The following is a 20,887-nucleotide window of genomic DNA, read 5'->3' as shown; positions in this document are numbered from 1 at the left end:
CGATGAGTTCACTGGACTCCACAGACCTGGTTAAGGGAGAATAATTCATGTTCAACAGAACCATATGTATCCATATGAGACTTTTATCTCTGTTCTGGTTTCTTTAAACTCTGGAAAACAAATATTTGCTGTTAAAAATCTCAAAAATTGCTTCTTCCTGCATCTGTCTGGTTTGCTGCCGGCCTCTCTGGTGTACAGTGTGCCCTTATGATTGATGCCATTTGACAGTCTGTGCAGAAACTAGAACTGCAAAATGAACAGCTGGCAGAAATAAAACCTCTCTGCGCTAAATGAACTCCCCTGTGTGTTAATATCAAACACCAGGCCTTTATCAGAGGAAGAGAGAATATCAGAATCAATATGGAGTCTGTTTAAAAATGACAATAAAACTGAATTAATTTTCATTAACCTACACACGTGAATGTGAGGAAAGTCATTAAATTCATTGGAATACGCCGTATCAAGTTTGCATAATTTCAATTGCTTTCTGGACAATAAACAATAAAGATGAACCTGGTAAACACAATATTTACATACAACCTGCAAGTACTTTAAATAATTCAGTGTTCGTCAGTCCACAACAAAACGTAACTTCACTTGAGAAACAACTGCATCAAATGTAGTTTTCATTCATAATAATAAAACAAATTATTAAAGTATTTTATTTATAGGTGTCTTTCAGGTCATTGTACAAAACCAGATAGAAATAGAGGGAAGGAAGGAAAACCCCAGAAACATACAAACACGTAAACAGCAGTAGATGGCTATAGTGAGGCAGCGGGGTCGTTCCACCTCATAACTGAAGGGAATGAGTTCGTCTAAAAAGCTCTGTTTATGATGGGTGAGAGAATCTCACTGTTTTATGTTCAGGGGTAAAGGATTGCATAGACAGGGCCGACAGGATAGGCCAAGCTGGATGCCATCCGTGTAGCAATGAAAATCAGCACTTACAGAAAATATTGCCAAGAAGGAGGTACATAAAAAACAAAAGGTCCAAGCAGTGGACTTTGGGGTACACCAGAGGGGACGGGGGATTTGAGTTCAACAACCTGAGTGTGGCAGAGAGGTATGATTTAAACCAGTTCAGGGGTGTTTTAGATAGTCCAATGGGACACTGTGTCAAGTGCTGCACTCAGGTCAAGGAGGATGAGGATGGTGAAGTGTCCAGAATCAGCAGCCACGAGAAGGTCAGTTCTGAACAGTTTCTGTTCTGTGAAGCGAACGGAAACCAGACTGGAAGCGTTGGTATGGATCAGGGGCGTTGCCTGGCCTGGGCATTCCCGGCTCTAGCCCCGAACATTTCATATCAAGCCCCGAATGTTTTTTCATCACAGAAAGAATAAGTTTACATTCTCTCAGCCGCCTTATGACATTACAGAAGATGGTAGTTTTGTAATTTCCTGGCTTATGTGAATGCAACACAGGTACAATATGACCAATCACAGAGGAATTTTATGGAATCCTCCGTGTTGGCTGACAGCCCGGCCTTTTATCCCTAATCTGAACTCTGGTGTTATTTCGAGCGTCATTATTAGCGGTTAAAATGGACATCAGAGGGTTTTTTTTATTTAAAGAAGAGAGAAACTCTTCAGTTGTGGTCGCTGCCGATGGGCTGCAAGACTGTCGGCCGACACACGAAACAGGTAAACCACAAATAATTTAAACCCTGTCTGTCTTAAAATGAAATTCATCATTCATGGCAGTACTTGGTACTTCGAAGGTTAAGCTAGCTGTACTAAACCGTTAGTCCTGCCCTTTTCTGTTCTACACATTTACATTAAATCCAGTGAAGTCTACGTATTTCGCTGGTTTACCCGCTGCTGTGAGTGTGTGTGTGCGCGCACGCACGTGTGCATGCGTTTGTGTTGTAGATGAAAACGGCTTTCCCAGTGTTGGATGTTTGGTTTGTAGATGCTGCTTTAGTTTAAATTTAGATAAATAAAGAACAGCTTTATTATAAATTTATTTACTATGTTTTTGTTTACCTCCAGGTCACTGGCTGGTCAGAATTAAAGAGTTTTATTGAGTGTTTTACATTTTATGTTGCTCACAATACATTTATATTTGGAATAAAAACCAGTCTTTCATGGTCTCACCTTTGTGTGGGTGTTTACTTTATGTATTAATGAGGTTGGTGGTTCTTGTATGTGTGTGTTGCTCCAGGACAGGCGTGTTCAAGACTGGGAAGGAAAAATCAGAGTATACCACTAGTTTAAACTCGGCTATACTACTGAAAAAGTAGTAATGGTAAAGATGGAAAACAGCAAGTGAAAGAAGGTGTTACGACCCAAAGTAGGAGTATGATTGGACGTAACAAAAAAAAAAGATAACGCTGGGACAGATGTAAAATTATAATCAGCTCATTTTATTGGCACAGCAGTGAAACGCCGAATAAAACCTGTAAAAGAAATAACCAAGTGTTGGGGTTAGAGAAACTGCTGAAATAAATACAAAGGAATTAACAAAACCCTGTATAAAACCCACCGAGTGAAACCAAAAGAATGTACAGAACTCTGTGTGACAACCCAAACCAAACAAAAGAGCAGCAGTTTCATAAACTAATGTGACCGTCGTCACAAACAAAATACTAAACTAGCCCAACACCAAACTAAACAAAAGATAACCACAATGGCAGAACACAAACCGAAGGGTAGCAAAGATTGAACTAAAACTGAGTGTAAACCAAAAGGTAAGTCCAGACTAAAACGGACTGATCTACCGTCCCCCACCGGGAACACACAAGCAGCCAGGATTTATCCTGCTGCACTCACTCGAACAGTCACACACCAAACAGACTACCACATAGCGCAGCGGACACCCAGTAAACCATGCTACCATTTTCTGCCACACTCGGAGACGAGGCCACCTGCGCTGACCAGCCTCGCTCCTACAACATGACTACAGTGAATAAGGTGAGGGGAAGCGGCCTGTGCCATTCCAGCTTCCCCTCCCGACTGAACTCTGCAGCAGCCTTTTTCAATTTTTGCTTCCACTAAGCTGCAGCCTGATTGACTGCTCGTTCAGCCAATCAGAGGGGAGGAGACTGGGGTGTGTTGGAATCCAGCCAATCCAGACAGAGCTCTGACTCAGGCAATCAGCGGCAGAATGAGCCGCAGCTGCCAGCAATCGGCAGTGGCCGTAACAGAAGGAAAGAAGGGAAATGATGGAAGGAAAACAAGTGAAGCCTGTAGGGAAAGAAGGAAGAGAGAGATGAGATGATAGAGAGGTAGTAAATACTACAGCATGATCTTTATTCTGAAGATTGCAAGTGACTGAAAACAGTTTACGTTCATTTTGTTGCAGAAGATGTGCACTAAAGAGCAAGTTGTGGAGATAAACAGCAGATGTCTGAAAAAGTAAAAGTTTAATACTGATTTTAGAGATCTTGTTTACATTGTCACATTTAAGATTGAAAATAAATACATATCGAAGCATAGCGCATATTGTAGTATTTGCACAATGCTCAAGAAAGCTTAAATAAAAAGTCGTTTTTACTGTGTTGGTTTACTGAGATTTCTTTACGAGGGTGTGGGCTCAGCCCCCAATGTTCCCAGGTCCAGGAAACACCCCTGGTACGGATTATTCAGAGAGATGATTATGAACATGAGATGCAACAGTTTTTTACAAGACTTTGGCAACGAAAGGTAGACTGGACGGACGGGGTTTAAATTCTACTATACAAGGTTTTTAAAAAACACAGGAAAAATATGAACACAGAATAAACTTGGGTGACATCTCTGGTTTCCACTGAAAGGAACGCGGGTTTCTTTTAGGAGGAGATAGCCATTTACATTTTCTGCCGTGTTCCAGGCAAACTCACTGACACATTTTGATTTGGACACTGAAGACGTGAAGATTTATGACAGACAGGAGGCAGAAACTATTGGCCTCTTAAAGATGTTAATGTATTACAACTTCAGTTTATTTATTTATATATATATATATATATATATATATATATATATACACACACAGGCCATTTACCATTAAGTTTCTGCTACATCAGCTGTCTGCTTCCTGCATTTTATTCCTTTTCAGCAAACTGTGAGCTACATTTTCATTGGACCAGAGTTCATTTCAGTTTGGATGTGCATCCACACCTTCAGAAATAAACCAGACTTTCAGAGGAAATTATCTTTGTCTAGATTAAGAAGGGCTGGTACGAATGCACCTTAACTATGTACTTGGTGAAAGTGGAGAGAAAAACCCAGGAACAAACATTGAGCTGAACCAGATTTAGAGAGTTTCCATCTGCCTTACCTGGTGGGTGGATGATAAAGGAATTCAACTCCAAACTTCAGTACTCTATCAGGATCAAATGGTGGTTTGATGTTTTCAAAGACAAAAAACTTTGAAGGCCAAACGGTACCAAAGAAAATTCCTCAGGTTTGTTTGACCTCTGCCTTAATGTTAATCAGAATCTGGTCATTTAAGCCGTTTCCACCAATGTGCAGGTCAGGTCGCGTCAGGAAGCATTTTTTTGTGTTATCAAATGAGAAAACTGGGAGGGGTACCCTAATATCTGACTCATCGTCAGGGGAGTTCCTGGACCTGGAGCCATTGGGGGCTGAGCCCACACCCTCATAGAGGAATCTCAGTGAACCAGCACAGTAAAAACAGCTTTTTATTTAAGCTTTCTTGAGCATGGTGTCACCTTGTTTAAAGCCAAATTCTGAAATATGTGCTTCAATATGTATTTATGTTCAAGCTTAAACGTGACCATGTAAACAACATCTCTTACATCATATTCAACTTTTACTGTTCCAGACATCTGCTGTTTATCTCCACAACTTGCTGTTTAGTGCACATCTTCTGCAACAAAATGATGAACGTGAGCTGTTTTCAGTCACTTGCATTTTTCAGAATAAAGGTCATGCTGTCGTATTTACTACCTCTCTATCATCTCATCTGATCCTTCTTTCCCTACAGGCTTCATCACTTGTTTTCCTTCTTTCACTTGCTGTTTTCCATCTTTACTACTACTACTTTCTCGGTAGTATAGCCAAGTTTAAACTAGTGGTAAACTCTGATTTTTCCTCCCAGTCTTGAACATGCCTGTCCTGGAGCAACACACACATACAAGAACCACCAACCTCATTAATACATAAAGTAAACACCCACACACAAAGGTGAGACCATGAAAGACTGGTTTTGTATTCCAAATATAAATGTATTGTGAGCAACATAAGATATAAAACAGTTTTAACAGCTGGACTTTAACTACTGACCAGCCAGTGACCTGGAGGTAAACAAAGACATCAGTAAATAACATAATAAAGCTGTTCTTTATTTATCTATATTTGAACTAAAGCAGCATCTACAAACCAAACCTCCAACACTAATGGGAAAGCCGTTTTCATCTACTACAACACACACACTCACACACACACACAGTAGCGGGTAAACCAGCGAACCACATAGACTTAACCACTGGATTTAATGTAAATGTGTAGAACCGAAAAAGGCCGGGCTAACGGTTTAGTACAGCTAGCTTAACCTTCCAAGTACCAAGTACTGTCATGAATGATCTGCCTGATGTTTATTTCATTTTAAGACATACAGGGTTTTAATTATTTGTGGTTTACCTGTTTCGTGTGTTGGCCAGAGTCTTGCTGCCCATTGGCAGCGACCACAACTGAAGAGTTTCTCACCACTGATGACCGCTCGAAATAACACCAGAGTTCAGATTAGGGATAAAACGCCGGGCTGTCAGCCAATAAACACGGAGGATTCCCCACTTCCATAAAATTCCTCTGTGATTGGTCATATTGTACCTGTGTTGCATTCACAGAAGCCATGAAATGACTAAACTACCATCATCTTTAATGTCATAAGGCGGCTGAGGGAAAAACTTATTCCTTCTGGGGTGAAAAAACCATTCGGGGCTTGATGGGAAATGTTCGGGGCTAGAGCCGGGAACGCCCAGGCCAGGTGACGCCCCTGCTCATCGTAACACGATTCACTTCAAGTTGTAGACTGACCCCAGGCAACACAAGACACTTAAATTCCAAACTACATCAGAAGATGACGCTGTAGACATGACAGAAAGCAAGTCAATGTCCCCAAGAATCGTCCTAAAAATGGTTAATTGCTAGTAAAAGGTCTTTTTTTCCAATACTCATGGTGCATTTCCTGATCTCACCCCTGTCCTCCACATCTGTCCCATGAAGCAATCATCTGGTATTCTAATGACTAACTCCCTGGTATCACTGAGTCATTGCAGCTCTCTAGGAACATCTGGATACCCAACTTGCTGAACTGAGAGTGATTCATGACGAGCATATGACCTATAATCATACATTTTCTACAGCGATGGGGGGAAAAAAGGCCTCAGGGACTGTCTGCACTGCATCAGCAATAATGAGGCCAAAGTTAAGACAACTTGCATTGCAGTGAACATGAAACAGACGTTTAGCTTTGCTTTGATTCTGGCTGCAACCCCCCACTGCACCCCTGCATGTTACTGATGCTGTCAAACTCTTACTCTACGAGATTAGCTCAGCATTACATTTTTCCAGGGACTGGCCGTGGTCCATCTGGTAACTGGCTTTGTAGTAGATCATTACAATTAATGAGAAAGGCTTAATAATTTAAGACTTCAAAAACCATCTCTGGGGTTCAGACCGGATTTTCACCAGAATGTGTCCAGTATGAGCAGCAGGAGGCAGCCAGCAATTCACCATGTTGATCTACATCACTGGTCTTGTTCCACATGATGCCCCATTTGCTTTCACACTGGAAGAGAACCCAACCAGGACACCTCCAGTTTTCAACAAGACCAGAGTTCGCTTCTCAGGTCCGATCCAGAAGACCTGTGGTTTTCAACCGGACCAGAGTTCTTCTTTGGTCCACATCAGAGTAAGACTGAGTGTTCACACAGTTTCAAACGAACCGTACCCTCCATGGAAGTGGACCAGGGTGAGTTTGATGTGGACCTAACAGAACTAGCCTGGATGCATCCTGACTGTAGAGGACAGTAATGTAGGAGATATGAAGCTGTGATACAGCTGGATGAGAACCACGACTCCTCCTGAGAACTAATTAGTTTTCTGCGCACCCTCATGACAAAACATCATCTCTACTGTCAGTCACCTACTCCATTACATCCAAGACTCTCTTTTAGTATTCTTAAGTAAGAGCAAGCATAGGGACACCAATTAAAGATAATTGTTTTTATATATGTGATGGATAATAGTAAGCTAACAGACTCAGTTGGCAAAGTCACAGCAAGCTGCTCTCTGCTGATGGGAACAGATTGCATGCTGGAGCTGAGGAGCACTGGAGCAGCTAACTGTGTCTCTAAAAGCTTTTCACCATCTCTGTCAAAGCTGCTAATTAACAAGAGAACAAAGTTTCTGCAGCAGAGAGGAGGAGAGGGAATGTTGAACAAAGGGAAAACACGTTCCAGCTAATGTTTGGATGTGAAGAATTGATGCTGTCACCCAGCAGTACTGCTGGGCAACGAATGCTCACTGAGCTAAAAAGCATCGTTATAATCACTGAAAACTGCAGAGTTGATGTGCTGCACTGAGAAAAGGAAAGAGCCGCTCTGAAAGCTACTATCTAATACTATAATGATGAAATAAATAAGTCTGTTGTAGCCTGAGTATTACTGATGTCTTCTATACTCTGCCAATCACAAAGGTGTGACTGCTCTTATTGTATTTAAACAATATTTTACTTTTGTTAATTAAAACACATTTGACCTCAAAGCATAAAAAAATCACTATAGATACACAAGTTTATACACAGCTATATATATATATATATATATATATATATATATATATATATATATATATATATATGGAACACTTAAAATCTTTATTCGTAATTAATGACAGTGTTATGTGCAAAATGTCCTTTTTCCTCTGGAAGCAGACCTGCTGCTATATGAAGAAAATGTGAATTTTGGTTTACAAACACTAAATCAGGGGTGTTCAACCTGTGGCTCCGGAGCAGCAAGTGGCCATCTGGACCTTCCACAATGGCTCTTAACACACGGCTAAACATGCTAAAGAACTAACTCATGTTTTTAAATTTAGATAAAATAACAAATGCAGGTTTTCTAGCAAATTGTTTCTCTTTTTTTTCATGGAATAATTGCATGAATTTCTACAACATAATGAAACTAAAAGTACCAGGAATATTTTTTTTATCTATTTTTCTAGTCATTAGGTTGAAAACTATGAACCATTATTTACATAATTTTTCCCAAATATCTACATCACATAAAAGAAAGTCTGTCTGTTCTCTTTCTGCAAAAGTTTTATGTTTTTCTTCATTTTAAAATCTAAAAATAAACATAAAAATGTGGTTATTCAAAAATTGACAAGTTTCTTGTCAGAAATTATAAGTCATCTTTTTTTAACATTTGCGTCTCTAAACAAGTTTTATTCAGCTGTCTGAGGGAAAATGGCTCTTTGGATTGGAAAGGCTGCAGACCCCTGCACTAAACACATAAACAGGTTTAGCAGCAGTTTTCTCTTTAAACAGCAACAGTTAAAATATTTCTTCATATATAAAACCAAATATTTATGAGAAAGAAGGATGAAATGTTCAGGATTTACTAACAAAAAGGTAAAAAGTCAGCAGGATGAATTTAAAGCTGTGAAGCTGCTTCCTTCTAAACACAGAAGGAACAATATGTGATGAATATCAGCATCAGGTGAACAGACAGAAAGCAGGATGAGAATCTCACAGCTTCTAGATGGTGAGGAGAGAGAAATATTCACAATATGCACAATAACTTCCATCCATGCACCTTCACTGCTTCATTATCCAGGTTTCTGGATATAAATTCTCTAAACTTTCATTCTTAGCTTGACTGTTTAGCTTCACCTCTGCACCTGCAGCCTCCGCTACCGGGAGTTAAGGGTTAACATCTGGTTTCCGGGTGTAGCGTCAGGTCTGTAGATGTAACTATAAACATGTGTGGTATCCACAGAAAGTCCAGAATCTCAGCTACCAGCTCAGTAAAACCATTTCTATCACCAACAAACACAGTTAAGACAACAATAATTAAAAGACCAGGTACACAAAGTCTGAAAAATACATGTAAACACAGATGTTGTTTCCCCATGAACACGAACAAACGGCTCCTCTACTGAAAGCTCACATCTCACAGATTCCACAGCTGGAAGTTTCATCTTAATATGACCAAGATTCACCGAACCAGAGGCAGAAGAAGACCCGATTTATGCTGCACGCTTCTAAAAGTCAGAAAATATGTCTTACCTTTGCTGTCTGGCCTCAAATCTTCTATCGACCGGGATAAAACTGCATTTAGTTCATAACGAAACAAATCAAAACCAAAAAACAAACAAACAAAAAAAAAACAAAAAAAAAAAAACATTTCTCGTTTTCTGGGAGCAGTTTCCCGTCCAGAAATCACAATGTTCCACCGTTTGCATGAGTTTAGACAGACAAAGTTAAATGTTGGTTCTTCTTCTTCTTTCTTAAGTTCCGACAGAAAACGTCTCTTCATTTTAATAAAGCCGCTCTCTCCTGATTCCATCAGTCGCTGCAGCAGGACCAGACATGGAGGAAGAGGCCTGGATGCAGTCTCTGTATGAGGTTCCGCTGGTTCAGAGCCAGTAGTGGAAAAAAAAAGAAAGTAAAATAAAAAGCCAAGACTTGTGAGAATACCCAGTCCCTGTGATGTCATGGTAAAAAAATAAATAAACTGTGGCCCCGAAATACTAATTAATGATATTATTATCATTCCTGGACAGCTGGGTAAGTGAATCGAGCGTACCTTCTCTAAGATCTTGGGTAGAGGCATTATAGGGGCCAAAGTTACACGATGGACAGTATGATAGAGTTTTATTTTAGGCTGGGAATGAGCTACAAACACATTCTGAAAAGCCAGGTAATGAAAGGAACCATCATTACCGAGAGACATTTGAACGGGATATCAAGAGCCAGGTCCCTTTACTGGCGAAGTTTGATAGGTTTCATCATTGACCAACTACAAGGCCCTGGAAAGGATCAGGTTACCGCTGGATGTTCACAAAGCATAAACACAGTATTTCTGTTAGAAAAGTAGACACCATGATCCTCTTCTCTCTGCTGGACCCAATCGGTTCCCAGGTTCGCCAGACCAGGTGTCTCAGACGGCAATATTTTGCTCAGGGACCCAACTTCGTGTGGCACATAGACGCACTATCTGAAGCCATCTGGGATCTGCATTTATGGCTGAGTCGACGGGTTCTCATGCATCATTCGGCTGCTCACCGTGTAAGGCCCTCCAACAGGCCTGGTGGGATACCTGATGCCATGTTCATGGCTCCTCACATTTGGGGTGCAGCAGACTGTCTTGTTCTGAAGATTTGACCACATGTAAAGACAGCTGCACGTGTGTCAGTTCAGAATCATGTGATGTGCACGTATTTGATGAGGAATCAAGCTTGGAGTTCCCATCCAGCATGTCCCAGGCACTTGATTTGTGTTTTCATCTGAGGGACGTCGTTTGTTATTTGACTCCATTTAAATGGACACAAGCATCCAAATTGTGTAGCACATTTGGTACTTTAGTACATGTTTTACAGCATAATGTACATTTTACGTTTCATGTTTGTGTGACCATCTTGTGTCTTAGTACCAAAATAATCAGGAAAGACTTTGTAACTTACTATTTTCAGTTTCAGTTATCTGTCAGGAAATCAGCTCATTAAGTATTTGTAGCTATTGTTTGCTAGAAAATAAGAAATAACTGACTCAAAAAGTTGTGCAAGTTAGACAAAATGAATCTTTTGGAGCTGGAGTTGTTATCTGGTTAACAAAAAACAAGTTTATTAAAATTATTTAAACTTGTCAAACTGTAAAGGCTTCAAAAGTTGCTCATAACAGAGTTCGGTTGTTACATGTTTTTGTGTACTTTGTGACTTGTTTTAGTTCACAAAAATATGCTGTGTTACTGTCCACATCCCCAGCAATGTGTTCCTCTGCTTCTGTCCCAGCACTCCCCTCTGCTTTTGCAAACTCTGAGTTTTCCACAAAAGGCACGACGGGTGAAATAGTCAAAATAACAAAACCCTCCAGTCCAGCAAGGAGCTGTCACATCCTGCATGTTGTTGTTACACCAATGCTGTTAAATTCGCTGTGAAAATGTGGATAGCGGTGGGAACCAGTGGGACTGTGGTCTGTGGAGGAAATCTGTGGTTTCTGAGAACTCAGTATGGCGTCATCCAAGACACTGGATCCTGTACAGAACCGCAGGAAAAGCTGAAGAAACTGGGCCGATGCCATCTCCTCTGGAAAGTTTAGAAGCTCCTTCACTGTTTTTGCAGTTGTTTATTTTTATTCAATGAAACGATGTAGTCCTTCATGTGGTAGCAAACCAGCTACAGAACTGGCAACAGGACACCAGCACTTAAACGTTGGGGCCTGAACAACTACTTTATGTCCAATCTGTCAGATCTTTCTTCATGTCATATGTACAGAAAAAACTGGTTGTGGAGCCATACAAAACCGAGTCTCACGAGTCTGAGTCCCAGACTTGAGTCTCCATCTCTGGAAAACACTGCTGAGTGTTGTAGAAGTGAAATAGACGGGACAAAACGGAGAGAACGATGCTCCAAACGGACTAGAGAAGAGCTGAAGGGTGGAGCAGGGAACGGGGCAGTACATTCAGTCGGTCGGCCCTGAGCTTTATGGACTAGTCATTTAAAATAACCACCAAGTAGTCCAATCTATTTATTTTTCCTGTACATTTGTCCTTGTATCAGATATGCTCTACAATCCTAAAGAAGGATGTTTTTCTCTTGTGGAGGACCGGGGAGAGGAGGAAGGAAAGGGTGGTTCTGAGAAGGTTCTCTGAGGGTTAGCTGAATGTTCACGGAACAGTCAGACATGTCCAGGCGATGCTCTCCGAACATCACAGCCAACTTTTCCAGAACCTTCAGCCTGTTAGTTGCATCATCAGTGACCAACAGGTGGGGATCTGCCCCCAAGATACACCTTTACAGACCACCCCCCTCATTTACATATGAGACAGAAATGTACAACAGAAACGAAGAAATAAATATAGGAAGAAAATGCAAGATTGGAAATAATGAAGACATAATCACTGAAATAAAATCTGTTGAAGATTAAATAAATAAAATATCAGAGGAAAAAAAAAATACAGAAATAAATAACTGAGTCTAAAAAAATACAGAAATAATACCGGCAAAAAAATTGAGAAAAGAAATTTTAAAAATCACCAAATAAATAAATTAAACTGAAAATTACATGGAAAATTATTTGTTTTTGTATAATTTATTGGCATATCAATTTGTTTGTTATTTCTTTATTTCTGCATTTATTTTTTTGGTAGTTTTGGACTTCCACAGAAAAACCAGATCCTGAAACCTTCCAGCTGGGCAGAGACTTCTGTGATATTCTGGGTGTAACTGCCTTCAGTTCTGATCACACTATGGCAGCGGTGAGGGAGGAAAGTAGCTCCTCCATCTGCAGCCGGTTGTTTGTTCTCTGGGATGGATTTCTTCTCACCAACAAAGGAAGAAAAAGTATGTCCATGAAACAAACTGCAGTCTAACTAACTAAAGATGTAAAAACTCAGAAACTAAATAAGTAATTATAAAATGTGTTTGGTGACTTTTCATTTACAGGTCCAAGTCCAAACCTTTGACTGGTGGATAAAAATCTTAAATCTTTAATTCCCAGAAAAATTCTGCTCTTCTGCATTCACCATCGACCAAGGAGCTCAGGACTATGGAAAACAAATAATCCTCATAACACACGGAGCTACCGTGGTATTCACTTTACTTCTGCAGCAGAAGGAACACGTTCAGTTTCATATTTTGGGCTCTGCAGACTCAGACTGTGTACTAAAATTTACATCACATGGAATTTACTGCCATGAATAACCAGCTTTCTTGCTGCCCTGTAACATTATGTCAAACTTTAGAAGCAATACGCTGCTACAGGTATGCTAAGACTAATTTAGTACTTTCAGTGCCACGTGTACCTGGATATCACCACAAGCAATGAGAAATAAAAGAACAGAAGAAGGACTAGAATTGGTAAAAACTATTTTCATATTTACACCTGATTTCAAATTAATGAGTCACTGTGCAGAACTTCATAGGCTGTTAGATACATTTGATTTGAATCAGGTGTGTTGGAGCAGGGAAACATGGAAAACTTGAAGGACTGCAGCCCTCAAGGACCAGGGTTCACCACCACTGTTGTAGATATTGCCCTGCTCCAACATACCAATTAATATGAAATAGCTCTGCAACAGTTTGTTAAGTTCTGCACAAACATCTTAATGATCTATTGATGTGAATCAGGTGTGTTGCAGCAGGGAAACATCTGAAACGTGGGGGATGGTGGCCCAAGAAGTCCAGAGTTGGTGATTCCTGGTGTAGTGGGATGAGCATGTGTGTGCATTAACGCTGAAAACTTGGCTACATCTTCAACCCGTTCACTTGAAATCAGGTGTGTTGTAGCAGGGAAACATGGAAAACCTTTAAGATGAGGGCCAAGTGGAGTTGGTGATCTCTACACTAGACACAGAGAGGTTGATTGAGCATCCTTGTCTGAGTTTTGGGTGTTTCCTTTGAGTCATATGTAACACGCTGAATAAGTGAGCAGACAACGCCCCCGGATAAGCGGGACTAAACCTACCTTCGTAAGTCTGGTGTGGTAGGAGCAGTCACAACAGCGCAGCCCAAACACTTTCAAGTATGGACTTAAATTTTATTACAATAAAAGTCTAAAAAAATAAGCTCCTTCCTCCACTTGGGCAGATTTCCAGCCACAACACAATTCCTGTGACCCCAGGCCGCTCCAAAAGGTCCTGGATTGGTCGAGTGGATCCTTAGCCCAGCAGGCTATATCATCTGGTGTGTTCTCAAGTCCTCAAGTCCTCAAACAGTCTGATCTACACAGCGATGGCCCAGACAGCGATGGCCGGCAGAATCTCCACACAGTTTAGCACCAAGGTAAAAGTAATTAAAATATAGTTAGTTAGTTAGTTAGTTAGACAACTTTATTAGTCCCACCAGGGGCAATTAGTTTGAGCAGCATCATAACATGACATAAAAACCACATACAGTACATAAAAGACACAAAAAGAGAAGAGCTTGGTGATCAATAAATATATAAAAAAAAAAAAAAAAAAAAAAAAAACACAAAAACTACAGAGAATTTAAAAGTCGAACAGCAGATGGGATAAAAGACTTTGCATAACGGTTTGTTTTACAATATGGTAAAACATAACGACGTCCTGAAGGCAACAAGGAGAACTCATTTTTTAAGGCATGACCTGATGAAGACAGAAGACAGAAGAAGAATATAATCTCACTACAAACAGCTTCATTAAGTGTAAATGATGTACAGCAGGTCAAATCTGCAGTATGGTTTTTCTTGTGTTGAGGAGGCGGGACTCACCATCGAACCGAGAGCAGACGGATCTAGCTCCCAGTAACTTCAAGCCACTTCACCAGACAGCTACTTGGGGCCAGGCCAGAGGACGGCACAGGCCAGAATCCCAGTGGCAGTTGGAAGAAAGTGTCACTTGCCACAGCGACAGAGGACCAAATCCAGGGGTCTATAAGTCACTGATGCCCCCCAACTCCACACAGGAACCCGGACACAACCGCCAGAATATTTACACACCCAGGGCCTCTCGCTGCTCCTCACCAGTCTGCTCTTTTGGCCTCTTTGTTCTTTCAGTGTCATTTAGCCAACAATCTGAACCTGTTAATGCTAATCAGCAGATTTTTACACTGGTGGAGAGAAATGGTGTCTACAAATTTAAAACCAATTCCACCCTCATAAAAGCAAACTCATAAGAAAACATGTACATACAAACAAGGAGAGAAAGAAATTTGAAATTACAAACACAACATGCAAAAACAAGAGTTTTAATCCTAACTCCCATTTAGTCTCTCCATGACACATACGTTGGGCCGGGCAGCTTGGAAGTCCTGCTGGGTGGATTCAGGGCTTCAGCTCTCCTGCTGCTGGACCTCATCAGCCTCTTTAAGGCCAGCATGGCCACCTCGTCTCTGGCTGATTGTCACCTTCCACAGCATGATAATCAGGCCCAACACTTCCCTAAGTGAAGTTTTCTCTTCAGTAACTACCTTCCTCCTGTGCCTCATAGAATATTCTAGAAGTGGTTTACTCACCAGCGTCTCCTTCTGCCTGCCTGCCTGCCCACCCTCTTATGGCTCCAACAGCATTCAAAGACAACAAGTAGCTCCCCCCCAACACCTTCCAAATGATCATTACCAGAGAGATGTCATTAAATTCTGCCAACCTGGACACACCTCTGGATTATCTACATTCATTCCTTGATGAAGAGATGATATACTTCTCTCAGATCCCCCAGATTATTAATAAAGGGGTTAATTAATCTTTTAAACTGATCCATGGTCTGCTAACTATCATTAAGACAGAACTTGTGGAATTGAAAGGAAGACACCAGTCTGGTTAAGTTATGGCAACAAACGACTCTCCAATGATTTGTCCCAAACTCAGATAATAACTCCACTGAGAAGAATTCCATGGAAAAAAATTGGTGCAAAATATTATGAACTTAAAAGCCTTGGGTTAATGTGGAACATGGAATCTGGGATCTCATCATCGTACAGTTTGCATGAATCACTTCTCTCTCCTGTTTCCATACAGACTTGTTGCCGCCACAAATCTACACCAAGATTTACCTGTAAATTAGATTTTATTTCCACGATCCTCTCCCACACATATTTCATTTGGCTTTTTTCCAGTTCTTTCACTGATTGGAGGGCTGTGTTCTTCATTTAGAAAATGCAGTTTTCCACTGCTCTCTGAACAAAGCTTGATTTATTGATCCTCTGATGGTGTGCTCACTTTTGGTGCAGCTAATTGCGGAACCTGATTGCTGAATCCAAAACGCTAATTATTTGATGAGGTGGAGCAGCTGACAGTGTGGTGAGGGCAAAACAACTTGCTCCTCAATATAGCAAAAACTAAAGTTCAGAAAGAAGAAAACAGACATAAGGCCACTCATCATCGGCTGGGACTTTGTGGAGATGGTGGCAGACTACCATTTCCTGGGAGACAAAATCCAGGAGAACTTGACCTGGGGTGCAAACCCTGCTGTGCTGGTGAAAAAGGCCCTGCAGAGACAGTACTTCTTGAATATCCTCAGCAGTAATAACTTCATATAGAGACAACTGGTGTTGTTTTACCGCTGCTCCATAGAACGGATTTTAACGTACTGCATGTGTGTATGTCAACACAGCCCAAAATACCATAGGTTGCTCTGTCCCCACACTGGAGGAACTCTGCAGTGCCCGCTGTCTCAGAAGGGGCCCAAGCATCCCTACAAGGGCCCAGAGCATCCCAAGAGGGGCCCAGAGCAACCTCAATAGGGCGGCAGGGGTGGAAAACATAGTTCTGTAACATCTGTGGGAGCAGCAGAGGTCCAGATAGCACTATAAATATATAACAATTCATGATGATGATGCTGGGCATATTAGAAAAATGAGGGAGAGCATCACAGGTGGATCAGATGGTTTCCCCTCAGCCAATTAATCAACAAGACTGGCTATGGCTACCGACTCAGGAATGGGGTCACCATGAGTCACCTCCTCTACATGGAGGACACCAAGCTGTACGCTAAGAGTGAGCGAGACATGGACTCACTGATCCACACCACCAGGATCTACAGCAGGAGAATCAGAAAGTCATTCAGACTGGAGAAATGTGGCGGGATGGTGACAAAGAGAGGAAAGGTGGTCCATGCAGAGGGCATTGCACTCCCAGAGGGAAGAATAACTGAGGAGAACTACAAATACCTTGGCATTCCACAAGCAAACAGCAACCAGGAAGAAGCCACAAGGAAAGCTGCCATCTGTAACAAGTAAAGCAAGTCCTGAGAAGTCAGCTCAGTGGTCAGAAGCAGATCCGGGCGGTTAGCAGCTATAGCCTGCCAGAGATCAAACACCCTGCTGGGATAATAAGCTGGCCAATGTTAAAAAACTGGTCCATGCATTTATCTTTACTAGACTGGACTGTAACGCTGTCCTCACAGGTCTCCCTAAAAAGTCCGTCAGACACCTGCAGTTAGTCCAGAACGCTGCTGCTCCAGTCCTCACTAAGACCAGGAAAGTAGATCCTAGAACTCCAGTCCCCACTAAGACCAGGAAAGTTGATCCTAGAACTCCAGTCCTCACTAAGACCAGGAAAGTAGATCCTAGAACTCCAGTCCTCACTAAGACCAGGAAAGTAGATCCTAGAACTCCAGTCCTCACTAAGACCAGGAAAGTAGATCCTAGAACTCCAGTCCTCAGATCTTTACACTGGTTTCCTGCTGCTAGTTTACAAAGACCTGAATGTTTTAGGACCAGAATCCATTCAGGATCTTCTGGTTGGTCATGAACCAGATCCCTCAGGTCATCAGGATCAGGTCTACTTTCTGTTCCCAGAGTCAGAACTAAACGTGGAGAGGCAGCATTCAGCTTTATGCTCCTCACATGTGGAACAAACTCCCAGAAACCTGCAGGTCTGCTGACTCAGCAGTTTTACATCAGAGTTAAAACTTTTCTATTTGCTGCCTTTTATCAGAACAGATGTTAATTCCCCCACACTGGAACTTTATTTCTATTTCATCTATTTTATTTTAGGTATTTTCTTTTTTTTTTTTTTTTTTTAATTTCTTTAATTTGTTTTAAAACTTGTTTTTGTTTTAAGACAAAAGAAATTCATGTTAGAGTTTGGTTTCTTCATCTATTGCTGAGTTCTATTACCATTCTACTGACTGCCCGAGCGCTGTAATGCTTTTAATGTTTCATGTGAAGCACTGTGCATAGTCTTGTGCATGAAATGTGCTGTAGAAATAAACTTGCCTTGCCTATAATGTCATATTTATATAAAATAAATATTCAATAAAAATATAACTATCATTTTCTTTTCTTTAATTACAATGTATGAATGTACTGTATATGAACTTTTATATCTATGTATTTAGTAAGTGGTAGAGAATCGGATGACTCACTAAGGTCCAGTGAAGTTTTACCGTCCTCCCCCACACATACATCAGCCTTTAAATACATGTCCACTGTAGAGGAGGCGATCCATGAAAGGGTTAAAGATCTTAAATGATTTTATTGTTTATGATTTTTGGTAGCATCTTTGAGTGTTTTGAAAAGTGATTTGATTAGTAAAGAATCTGAAAGTTGCTTCATTGGAAATATCAGGAAAATCTGACCTTATATCAACTTTTTTATTATTTATGATGAAAAAACTGTAATTCGTGTAAACTTAAACAGCGTTTCATCCAGTTGATCTGTTGCTGATGGAAACAACACAAACTGTGTTTTTGAAAACAGGAAGTGGCGCATGCGAGCAGTGGCGGCCTCTGGATGGCTCCCCTTCTGCCACAGAGCAATACCACAACCATCTGTCGCTCTCTAGATGAATACCTGTGTGAGTTTGCATCTGTGAAAGCGCTCATGCTCACCTGCCTGATGTTTCTCACAGAGAAGTGCTGCCATCAGCCTCCGTCACTGACCCGTTAATATCCGGTCTGCTGCTCCGGTCGGAGGCCTCTCAGGTGAGCGGCACGACAGCAGAGAAGTCCACTGCTGTTATGAAGTTGACCATGCATACAGCCTGTCATTAAGAGAGGCTTCAGGAGGGGAGAGTAAGGTCTGTAATAAACACTGAGAATGTTTCTGTTCCACGTCTCTCTGTATCTGCAAGAAGAAGAAACTTGAACTATTTCCACCAGCAGTTCTGATGGGAAATGTGACATTATTCCCTAATGTCGTGGAATTTTATTATCAAAGATCACACACCGAGTGAGAATCAAACAAAGTATTTAATTAAGAGCTGTACAGCAATGAGAGTCCCACAGTCAAAGAAGCTTTGGCTGCGTGAGTCTGAAGAGATACATTTGAGTCTGGTTTATATAAACTAGCATGAGCTGATCACATCAAGACAAATCATTAGTCCTCTGTTTCAAAGGAATGCTAGGAGATTGGAAGGGGAAGTAAATGGAACTCACTCAGTTCTTATCTGGGTACAAGTCATCCTCCTTCCTCAGTAAAACACAAGACAAGGTTTTGTAACAATACAAAGTGCATGTGTATAAAATTTTCCATTACACTAACAAAATTAAAATTAGCCTGAAGCTAACTTAGGTACAATGCATGAAATAGAAACATTTTGTTTGAAACTGCCACGTCCCTAATAAATAAAAAAAAGAGATAGTCTGACAAAGGGACCTGCCAGGTAGGGCCAGGCAGATTGATCCAAATATCAATAGTATTATTACAAAGGCTAGTATCGGTATTACTACCAGCATGATGAGATTTTCTTGCAGAGGACTTTGGGGACAAAATACCAAAGAATGTGAATAAGAGCCAACCAATCGTAGGGTTTGCCTTTTTTTTTTTTTTTTTTTTAGCTTATTTACACTGTTGACTTTATTTTCCTAAAATAAAATGTGTGATAAATAAAATTAAAATGATTTAAAAGCAAGATAAGTTAAAAAAGTTAACGTGCAGATTTCATGCAGAGACACACGAGGAAAAAAAAATGTTTTTAACCTGGATTTAAAAATGTCTACATTTGGTGAAAGTTTAATCTCCACTGGCAGTTTGTTCCACTCGTTTGCAGCAGAACAGCTAAATGCTGCTTCTCCATGTTTAGTCTGGACTCTGGTCTGGACCCTGGTCTGGATCCTGGTCTGGACTAGTTGACTGGTGTGATGTGTTCAGATCTCTTAGTCCTGGTTAAAACTCCAGCAGCAGCATCTGGATGAGCTGCAGATGTTTACTAATAGAATAGAATAGACTAGACGTTTATTGTCATTGTAACATGTGACATGTACAATGAAATTAAAGAGTCAAAGTGCAGTAACATACATTTAACCTTCAAACATAAAATTATGAATAAAAACAGCTAAGTTAAACAAGAAACAACTAATCTTCCACACTGTCAACCTTATACTCATATTGCACATATTGTTGGTAAACAGAGGTAGTATTTACTGCAGTGTGTAAACAGACGGCAAAAAAATTATTTGAGGTTGTTTAGTGCGGTTACAGCCACAGGATAAGAGCTGTTTTTCACTCTGTTCTAGCTCTGATAGATCTGTACCTCCTTCCTGATAGTAAAGGTTCAAACAGGGAGTGTCCGGGTGTGATGTGTCCTTTAGGATAAGTGGTGCTTTCCTGAGGAAGAACTGTGCAGCTCTTCCAGTGTGGGGAGAGGGCATCCAGTGATCTTCTGGGCTGTGTTTATGACCCTCTGGAGCGCTGTCCTCTAAGCCACAGTCCAGCTGGAGAACCAAACACCCATGCAGTATATTAAGATACTTTCTATGGTGCACCAGTAGAACGACAGAAGCAGTCTCTGGCTGACATTGTTTTTTGCTCAGTGCCCTGAGGAAGTAGAGTCTCTGCTGTCTTCATTTAATTGTAGAAAACTCTCCCTCATCCAGGTGTTTATTTGTTCCAGATGCTGACACAGTGGCCCTCATTCATCAAATGAACGGACGGAAATCTGTGTACGACCAGTTCCACCCAAGGTTTCGCATTTATTAATTTGGACGTCAGCGTAGGATACAATCTCACGACAGGTCTGAGATCGTGTATCAATCGTCTGGTGATCAGCGATGCACCAGACACTGAAAATAATTATTAAAAAATCCTCAAACTCATCTGAGCATACGCAGCCACATGTTTACTACTCCCATATGCAGAACCTCTAACTTGCAGAGTGGCTTACTGATACCGCTTGAAGTGCACACCGACACAGTCAAAACATGATTTTGGAAACTAAATATGAACGGCCTGAGCTCACACATGACAATTACAACAGCTCAAATTGAATGAACAGGCCCATAAATCAATAAACGCTACAATTTGAAATATTGATAAAT

General features: G+C 40.9%; 1 long non-coding RNA gene across 1 annotated transcript; it reads left to right on the top strand.

The window, feature by feature from the left end:
- The first annotated feature begins 770 nt into the window (after window positions 1-770).
- Window positions 771-20,298, top strand: LOC121643288. The gene is made up of 3 exons (XR_006011083.1): window positions 771-782; window positions 2,510-2,517; window positions 20,217-20,298. It is a non-coding gene; the product is annotated as an uncharacterized LOC121643288 (long non-coding RNA).
- Window positions 20,299-20,887: the final 589 nt, after the last annotated feature.

The sequence above is a fragment of the Melanotaenia boesemani genome, chromosome 7 (assembly GCF_017639745.1).
Source record: "Melanotaenia boesemani isolate fMelBoe1 chromosome 7, fMelBoe1.pri, whole genome shotgun sequence".
Classification (NCBI taxonomy): Eukaryota; Metazoa; Chordata; class Actinopteri; order Atheriniformes; family Melanotaeniidae; genus Melanotaenia; species Melanotaenia boesemani.
Note: the sequence above shows the minus strand (reverse complement) of the source record. Positions and strands in the feature narration are given on the sequence as shown.